Raw genomic sequence first — 10462 nt, forward strand, 5'->3', positions numbered from 1 at the left:
TTTAATCTGACGGGCTGTCACGGGTGAGCCTTCGCTTCCGAAAGCTTCAACAGCCATGACCATCTTAGCACCATGCTCGGTAGCCCCCTCAGTGGTGGCTAGTGGGAGCCTGCTGAGTGCATCGGCGCAGTTTTCGGTGCCCGGCCTGTGCCGAATTGTGTAGTCATAGGCAGCTAACGTGAGTGCCCACCTATGTATGCGGGCCGATGCGTTTGCATTTATGGCCTTGTTGTCGGCCAAAAGGGACGTTAGGGGTTTGTGATCTGTCTCCAGCTCAAATTTCCTGCCAAACAGGTACTAGTGCATTTTCTTTACAGCATATACACATGCGAGCGCCTCCTTTTCTACCATCCCGTAGCCCCTTTCTGCCTGGAACAGACTCCTGGAGGCATAAGCTACCGGCTGTAACTGACCCTTGGCACTGACATGCTGCAACACACACCCGACACCATAGGACGACGCATCGCACGTTAACACAAGTTTCTTACATGGGTCATATAGCATTAACAGATTGTTGGAACATAGCAAATTGCGTGCTCTATTAAAAGCCCTTTCCTGGCTGTCCCCCCAGACCCATTCGCGACCTTTGCGTAGGAGCACGTGTAGCGGCTCTAGCAGCGTGCTCAATTTGGGAAGAAAGTTATCAAAATAGTTCAGGAGCCCCAGGAACGAACGCAGCTCTGTCGTGTTACGGGGTCTGGGTGCTCTCTGGATCGCTTCCGTCTTGGATGCAGTAGGTCTGATCCCGTCTGCTGCTACCCTCATCCCCAGGAATTCTACCTCTGGAGCTAGGAAGACACACTTCGCCTTTTTCAGTCGCAGACCTACCCGGTCCAGTCTGCGTAGCACCTCCTCCAGGTTGTGGAGGTGTTCTTCAGTATCGTAACCCGTAATGAGGATGTCGTCCTGAAAAACCACCGTCCCTGGAATCGACTTGAGGAGGCTTTCTATATTTCGTTGGAAGATCGCGGCGGCCGAGCGAATCCCGAACGGACATCTGTTATACTCAAACAACCCCTTGTGTGTCGTGATGGTGGTCAGCTTCTTCGACTCACTCGCCAGCTCTTGGGTCATGTAAGCTGAGGTCAGGTCCAATTTTGAAAAAAGTTTGCCACCGGATAGCATCGCAAAGAGGTCCTCCGCTCTTGGTAGCGGGTACTGGTCTTGGAGTGACACCCGATTGATGGTGGCCTTGTAATCGCCACATATCCTGACCGACCCATCCACCTTGAGCACCGGCACAATCGGGCTCGCCCAGTCACTGAATTCGACTGGCGAGATGATGCCTTCCCTCAGCAGGCGGTCCAATTCACCTTCTATCTTTTCCCGCATCACGTACGGCACCGCTCTGGCCTTGTGGTGTACTGGTCTGGCGTCCGGGTTTATGTGAATCACTACCTTGGCCCCCATGAAAGTGCCAATGCCGGGTTGAAATAATGAGTCAAATTTGTTCAGGACCTGTGAGCATGATACTCGCTCCACAGAGGAAATTGCATTGACATCGCCCCATTTCCAGTTTATGACAGCAAGCCAACTCCTCCCCAGTAGTGCGGACCGTCCCCTGGGACAATCCAGAGTGGCAACCTGTTCTCCGAATCTTTGTGGGTCACGACTACCGTGGCGCTGCCTAGCACCGGAATGATCTGCTTTGTGTAAGTCCGTAGCTGTGCGTCAATCGGCGATAATTTTGGCCTCCTGGCCTTGGATGCCCACATCTTTTTGAACTGTTTGATACCCATCAGGGACTGGCTGGTACCCGTGTCTAACTCCATTGATACTGGGATGCCATTGAGGAGCACTTTCATTATTATCGGTGGTGTCCTGGTGTATGAACCCCAGTGTCCATTTCTGCAATTTCTGCAGGTATTTTGCTCATCTCTGCAAACTCCAGCTGAATGTATGCCTCCACGCCTCCAGCATGAGTTGCGGTTTGAAACAAAAGGTCCCTTGCCAGTCGATCGTCCCTGACTGCCCCTGTTATTGTTCTTGAGTGCACCATTAACAGGTGTTGATGGCCCCATTACTGGCTGCATTGTCCCTTGCAATGGCGTGAATCGCTGTTCAGCTTGCCATTGTCTCTGTCGAACTCCCCCTCTGGGTTCGACTACATGTTAGGACATGCCTGACTGCCCTTGTCTGCCTGGAGAACTGTGTGCTGCTTTAACAATGTTGAATCTCTGTCCCAACCATTCCTTAACACAGTACCTCTCGTCTTTCTGCTAGTGGCCATGCTCGCGTGGTTTAAATCCCAGTTTCTTGTCGCCATTGATACGTCCTTACTGCACAGTATAAATGCACACGAGGCCCATGCTTGAGAGAAGGTCAGTCTGTGACCTGTCCTTTATTCCTTAGCACTCAAGTGATGAAGGTGGGTGGAGCTTCCCCTTTTATACCTGAAGGTCCAGGTTAGGAGTGTCTCCCACCTAGTGGTCAGTGTTCTCACGGTGTGCAACTTAGGTCAGTTTATACATGGTTTACAATGCTGGTTGAATACATGACACTGTCTATCTCCGCCTTAAATATATTCAATGACCCAGCCTCCACAGCTCTCTGGGGCAGAGAATTCCACAGATTTACAACCCTGAGTGAAGAAATTCCTCTTCATCTCTGTTTTAAATAGGCGACCCCTTATTCTAACCTTATGCCCTCTAGTTCTAGTCTCCCCCATCAGTGGAAACATCTGCTCTGCATTCATCTTGTCGAGCCCCCTCAGAATCTTATATGTTTCGATAAGATCACCTCTCAGTCTACTAAACTCCAATGGGTAGAGGCCCAACCTACTCAACCTTTCCTCATAAAACAACCCCTCATCTCCGGAATCAACCTCGTGAACCTTTTCTGAATAGACTCCAATGCAAATATATCCCTCCTTAAATACGGAGACCAAAACTGTAGCAGTACTCCAGGTGTGACCTCACGAATACCCTATACAGTTGTAGCAGGACTTCTCTGCTTTTATATTCCACCCCTCTTGCACTAAAGGCCAGCATTCCATTTGCCTTCCTGATTACTTGCTGTACCTGCATACTAACTTTTTGCGTTTCATGTACAAGAATCGGCGGGTCCCTCGTCCTCTACTGCCTGGGCAGGTTCCAGTTCTTGGGTCTCTGAAATTAAAAGGGTCAAGAGTTGGGTTATGGTGAGGGGCGAGGAGCAAGTAAGAAGTGTGCTTTCACCCTCTGCAACTTCTCAGTCAGAAGGGATTGAGGGATGAGGGAAGGAAGACTGGTTATACTGATACCCTCATCATTGATCGCTCCAGCCCCACCAGTGGCCACGGCCTCAGTGATACTCCTTCTCATAGAAACATAGAAAATAGGTGCAGGAGTAGGCCATTCGGCCCTTCTAGCCTGCACCGCCATTCAATGAATTCATGGCTGAACATTCAACTTCAGTACCCCATTCCTGCTTTCTCGCCATACCCCTTGATCCCCCTTGTAGTAAGGACCTCATCTAACTCCTTTTTGAATATATTTAGTGAATTGGCCTCAACAACTTTCTGTGGTAGAGAATTCCACAGGTTCACCACTCTCTGGGTGAAGAAGTTCCTCCGCATCTCGGTCCTAAATGGCTTACCCCTTATCCTTAGACTGTGACCTCTGGTTCTGGACTTCCCCAACATTGGGAACATTCTTCCTGCATCTAACCTGTCTAACCCCGTCAGAATTTTAAATGTTTCTATGAGGTCCCCTTTCATTCTTCTGAACTCCAGTGAATACAAGCCCAGTTGATCCAGTTTTTCTTGATAGGTCAGTCCCGCCATCCCGGGAATCAGTCTGGTGAACCTTCGCTGCACTCCCTCAATAGCAAGAATGTCCTTCCTCAGGTGAGGAGACCAAAACTGTACACAATACTCCAGGTGTGGCCTCACCAATGCCCTGTACAACTGTAGCAACGCCTCCCTGCCCCTGTACTCAAATCATGATGGCCATTACTGTATCCTCCATTGGGGTTATAACATTCAGGCCCACTTGTCTTCCTCCAGTTCATTGCTGCTACCTGATGTTATGCGTCACCTTCTCTTGCAAGAAAGAGGGAAGTGAGTCAGTGAGTGTCCTGCAGTATGTTCGGGTGATGTGGCTGTCATGGTTGAATAACTGCCAGTGTGTGTGAGCTGTGAGACATGGGTATGAGGCTTGCAACGGTGCTAAGTGTGTGAGGGTGAGGTAAAGCCTATGAATGGTAGGGTTGAGTCCTGACTGATAGAGACTGTTGATAGGTGGGTGATGGGGGTAGAATCATAGAATGGTTACAACACGGAAGGCCATTCGGCCCGTCGAGCCCTTGCCGACTCTCAGCCAGACCCACTCTCCCACCCTTTCCTCATAGCCCTGCAATATTTTTTCCTTTAGCTACTTATCCACCTCCCTTTTGAAAGATAAGATTGAGTCTGCATCCACCACCCTTACCATCAGCGCATTCCAGAACCCAACCACTGGCTGTGTCGAAAAGTTTTTTCTTCCATCGCCTTTGGTTCTTCTGCCAATCACCTTAAATCTGTGTCCTCTGGTTCTCGACTCTTCCACCAATAGGAACAGTTTCTCTCTATCTACTCTGTCCAGCCCCCTCATGATTTTGAACACCTCGATCAAATCTCCTCTCAACCTTCTCTGCTCTAAGGAGAACAACCCCAGCTTCGCCAGTCTATCCACATAACTGAAGTCCCTCGGTCCTGGAACCATTCTCGTAAATCTTTTCTGCACCTTCTGTAAGGCCTTTACATCCTTTGTACGGTGCGGTGCCCAGAATTGGACACAGTACTCCAGTTGGGGCCAAACCATTGTTTTATACAGGTTTATCACCATTTCCACACTTGTGTACACTATGGGGTAGAAATTTGTTCACTTCGTGCCCCTGAAAGGGTGGGAACAGGGGAGCTAAAGAGTTCAGAGCCACTACCACCGGCATTCGTGCTGCTCGACACATTCAGTGTGCCAGTGCAGGCGGCACTGACCAGTATCAGCTGGGAGCGCCGAGTCGGTGTGCAACGTCCCCGGTGTTGACAGCTTTCCGATAATCAATTGCAGCGGCACTGGGAGCGCCCCCTGGTGTCAGCGCCTGTGAAAGCCGGCGAGCAGAGCTGTGCGAAGGAACGATTGTAAGTTAAATTAATATTACCCTGATTTATTTTTGTGATTCACCTGTATTTGCGCAGAGTCATTTATCGGGAATGTCTTTGTGTTTTTTGTCACGATTTGTTTTTCCAGGGAGGCCTCTCCCAGGGTGCTCCAAAGCCGGCTCTATAGTGCGGGATATCCAGCTGCTCACCCGGCCTAGCGCCCTACGATACGTCTGGAACTTCCCTTCGCACTCCACTCCACTCTCAGGGACCAGCTGATGAATTTTTTGGCTGTATGCGCAAACAATTTCCCGGCACTAAATTTATCGTCCCGCCGCCACAAAGAAGCCTCCGACCGAATTTCCACCCAATACCTCTGTTTATAAAGCCCAGGATCCCATAAGCCTTTTTAACTGCTTTTTCAACCTGCCCTGCCACCTTCAACGATTTATGCAATATACCCCTAGGTCTCTCTGTTCATGCACCCCCTTTAGGATTGTACCCTTTAGGTTATATTGCCTCTCCTCATTCATTCTGCCAAAATGTATCACTTCACACTTTTCTGTGTTAAATTTCATCTGCCACGTGTCTGCCCATTCCACCAGCCTGACTATGTCCTCTTGAAGTCTATCACTATCCTTCTCACTGTTCACTATACTTCCAAGTTTTGTGTCATCTGCAAATTTTTGAAGTTGTGCCCTGTACACCCAAGTCCAAGTCATTAATATATATCAAGAAAAGCAGTGGTCCCAGTACCGACCCCTGGGGAACACCACAGTATACCTGCCTCCAGTCCGAAAAACAACCGTTCACCACTGCTCTCTGTTTCCTGTCACTGAGCCAATTCCGTATACATGCTACCACTCCGTGGACCACTTCCCATATCTCGGGAGCCTCTTATCAACAAGAGCAGGCATCGACGACGAGATCCAACACCGCCTCCAGTGCGTCAGTGCAGCCTTCAGCCGCCTGAGGAAAAGAGTTTTTGAAGACCAGGCCCTCAAAACTGTCATCAAGCTCATGGTCTACAGGGCTGTAATAATACCCGCCCTCCTGTATGGCTCAGAGACATGGACCATGTAAAGTAGACAGTTCAAGTTGCTGGGGAAATATCACCAACGATGTCTCCACAAGATCCTACAAATCCCCTGGGTGGTCAGACGCACCAACGTTAGCGTCCTCGTCCAGGCTAACATCCCCAGCATTGAAGCACTGACCACACTTAATCAGCTCTGCTGGGCAGGCCACATAGTTTACATGCCAGACACAAGACCCCCAAAGCAAGCGCTCTACTCGGAACTCCTTCATGGCAAACGAATCAAAGGTGGGCAGAGGAAGCGTTACAAGGACACCCTCAAAGACTCCCTGATAAAGTGCAATTTCCCCACTGACACCTGGAAGTCTCTGGCCAAAGACCGCCCTAAGTGGAGGAAGTGCATCCGGGAGGGTGCTGAACTCCTCGAGTCTCATCGCCGAGAGCATGCAGAAATCAAATGCAGGCAGCGGAAGGAGCGTGAGACAAACCTGTTCCACCCACCCTTACCTGCAGGGACAGGGACTGTGGCTCTCGTATCAGACTGTTCAGCCACCAATGAATTCACTTCAGGAGTGGAAGTAAGTCTTCCTCGATTCCGAGGGACTGCCTATGATGATGATGATATTCTATGGGCTTCAACTTTGCTGCAAGCATATAATGTGGCACTTTGTCGAATGCCTTTTGGAAATCCATGTACACCACATTAACCGCATCGCCGTCATCACCCTCTCTGTTACCTCATCAAAAAACTCGATCAATTTGGTTAAACACGATTAAGTTAATTAATTCACACCTATCCAAGTGACTGTTAACTTTGACTCTCATCATTTTTCTAAAAGCTTCCCCACTACCGAGGTTAAACTGACCGGTCTGTAGCTGCTGAGTTTATCCTTGCACTCTATTTTGAACAAGGGTGTAACATTTGCATTTCTCCAGTCCTCTGGCACCACCCCCGTATCTTTGGAGGATTGGAAAATTATGGTCAGTAACTCCGCGATTTCTGCCCTCAATTCCCTCAGCATCCCAGGATGCATCCCATCCGCTCCTAGTTATTATCTACTTTAAGTACAGCCAGTCTTTCTAATACCTCTTTTTTATCAATTTTTATCCTATTAAGTGTCTCTTCTCCCTCCTCATTCACTATGTCTATGACAGTATCCTATTCCTTGGTGAAGACAGGTGCAGATTACTCATTTAGTGGCTCAGCCGTACCCTCTGCCTCCATGCGCAAGTCTCCTTTTTGGCCCAGCTTCCAACCCGTTTACTATTTATATGCCGATAGAAGACCTTTGGATTAACTTTTATGTTAGGTGCCATTGTATTCCATACCTCTCTTTTGCCCCTCTTATTTCCTGTTTCACTTCTCCACTGACCTTTCTGTATATATAGCCTTATTCTCGGATATATTAGCAACCTGACATCTGTCATACGTGCTCTTTTTCTGCTTCATCATATTCTCTGTCTGTTTCATCATCCAGGGAGCCCTGACTTTAGTTGCCCTGCCTTTCATCCCAGTGGGAATGTACCTCGACTGTATCCAAACTCTGCCTTTTGGACTCAACATCAAGTTCAACAATTTCAGACCATAACCTCTGCCCATATTTGGTTCCCTTCCCCCCACCTCCCAAAATTATGTAAAAAACCTCCCTCTCTGTCTCCCGTGGCAGCTGGTAATTATAACACCATTCACACCCTATCTAAACTAACTGTTTTCTAACTCCTACCATTACATTCTGAAGTCCGGCCCATCATCCCTTTTGTCTCTCTAATCTCTCCTGCCTTCTACCCTATTACAGACCTTCCCTTTTGTTCTTTCCTCCCCTCCCCCTTTCAGTGCTACTCAAGAATCTGCTCCTTTTGAACATTCGTCAGATTTGACAAAGGGTTGACGACCCGAAACATTAACTCTGTTTATCTCTCCACAGTTGCTGCCTGACCCGCTGAGATTTCCAGCATTTTCTGCATTTATTTTAGATTCCAGCATCTGCAACATTTAGCTTTTGTACCTGAACTATTTCCTCTTTAAAAGCAGCCCATTGTTCCATTAGTGTAATGAATTGAGCAGCGGATGAGCCCAGTGGTGCAGTTGGTAGGATATACAACTTGAAGATGAAGTAATTCACAATGACAACTCGTGTGCGATTCTTAAACATCTTTCTGCACTGTTCTTGGAGAAACCCTTCCGGCTTTTACCTCTGCCACTACTTCTTCCCACTGCCTCCTGGACATGTGTCTGGAGGGTCTCCTGCCCCTCTGTGAATACTGGGTGTCTCTTATTCTTTCCACCTCTCCTCCAACAGCTCCAGTTCATTGTCTGAAAACCTTGGGGCTCACTCTCGCACATGTTCATCCATTTCTTTAAGTATCACACACAGATTCACTTTTCAACGGATTTCCACCACTTGTTGCAGCCACAATGCACCTCCTCTTTAAGAGATGCAGGCTGCCTTTAAGTAGTGCTCGACACTCACGATAGTGGGATCTTGTTGATGTATGCAGCCAATGAACAATGCCGGAGCACTGGCTGCATGCAGAAATCATTTAAAAGAGCAGGCCGCATAAACATAATCATCCACCAAAAGCCCTTATCCACATTCTCTCCCATAGAATCATAGAATGATAGTGTACAGGAGGCCATTTGGCCCATCGTGCCAGTGCTGGCTCTTTGAAAAGGCTATACAATCAGTCCGACTCCCCCTGCTCTTTCCCCATAGCCCTGAAATGTTTCCTCTTCAAATAGAGACGTGTAGAGAAGCAGAGGGATCTTGGAGTGCATGTCCACAGATTCCTGAAGACAGCATGCCAGGTAGATAAGGTGGTTAAGAAGGCATACGGAATGCTTGCCTTTATTGGCCAATGTTAAGTCCTGACTCTAATGTACTGACTTACACGAGACACATGCTGAAGTCGAGGTCACTCAGGACCGGCACCTTTAATTCCAGCTCTCCAGTGCTGCACTTGCCTGAGACCTCCCTTTATATACCTCAGTGGGACAGGTATGGAGTGTCTCCTGCAAGTGCACCCCTGGTGGTAAGGTATGCTTATTGTTACAGGTCATATCCAGTTACAGTCATGTATAGCATGGTAAGATACAGTTATATACAGTAATGTGAGATACATGATATCACCTTCCCCCAAGGTCTGATTGCCTTTATAGATTCAGTCTCTCAGGTGGTCTGCGCTCTCGCGTGGAGCATCTTAGTTGTGGTTCAGTTGTTTGCCTTGGTGCCTGTTTTTCGTTCGGTGTGATTGCTGGTATCTCGCCTGGGCTGTCTGTTTCGTTCGGTGTGATTGCTGGTATCTCGCCTGGGCTGTCTGTTGAGACTGTCCTTTTCTCAGGTTGTTCCACCTGTCTGTCAACCAGGTGTGGTGTGAGTTCCACATTGTAGTCTGCCTCTGGTTCTGCAGTGTTGTTGGTGAATCTACTTTTTACTTGGTCTACATGCCTCCGGCAGGTTTGGCTATTGTCCATTTGTACAACCAGTAGCCTGTTTCCCTCTTTGTCTGTTACTGTCCCTGCAAGCCATTTGGGATCCTGGCCATAGTTTAGCACAAACACTTTGTCCTCTATCTCATTCCACCTCCCCCTCGAGAGCCTGGTCTTTAAGGTTTGTTTCATCAATAGTTGCGCGGGGGGAACCCCAGTCAACGAATGCGGACGAGATCTGTATGCCAGCATCAGTCGCGACAGGTGGCTCTGCAGAGTGGGACCTTGGATTCTGAGCATGCCTTGTTTAATGATCTGCACTGCTTGCTCCGCCTGGCCATTGGAGGCCTGCTTGAAAGGTGCCGTCTTAACGTGATTTATACCGTGGTCAACTGTAAAATCGTGAAATTCTGCGCTGGTGAAGCACGGACCATTATCACTGACCAATATGTCAGGAATGCCATGCATTGCAAACATGGTTCTAAGGCTCTCCACAGTGGTGGAGATGATGCCCGAGTTTAAAATGGTGCAATCGATCTATTTTGAAAATGCATCAACGACTACGAGGAACATTTTGCCCATGAATGGGCCGGCATCGTCTACATGCACCCGCGACCAAGGTTTGGTGGGCCAGAGCCAGGGGCTTAGAGGGGCCTCCCTGGGGGCACAAATGGTGTACCGATGGACCCAGAGCTCCAAGTCCGCGTCAATGCCAGACCACCAGACATGAGATCTGGCTATGGCCTTCATAAGGACGATCCCCGGGTGCTCGCGATGGAGTTCCCGGACAAACTCCTCCCTGCCTCGTTAGGGCATAACTACTCAGCTGCACAACATCAGGCAGTCTGCCTGTAGTGAGAGTTCATGCATGCGCCTATGGAACGGTTTGACCTCCTCGGGACAGGCATCGCGAGCCTCTGCCCAGTCACCAGTTAAAACG

The sequence above is a fragment of the Pristiophorus japonicus genome, chromosome 6, assembly GCF_044704955.1.
Source record: "Pristiophorus japonicus isolate sPriJap1 chromosome 6, sPriJap1.hap1, whole genome shotgun sequence".
In the NCBI taxonomy this organism is placed as follows: domain Eukaryota; kingdom Metazoa; phylum Chordata; class Chondrichthyes; family Pristiophoridae; genus Pristiophorus; species Pristiophorus japonicus.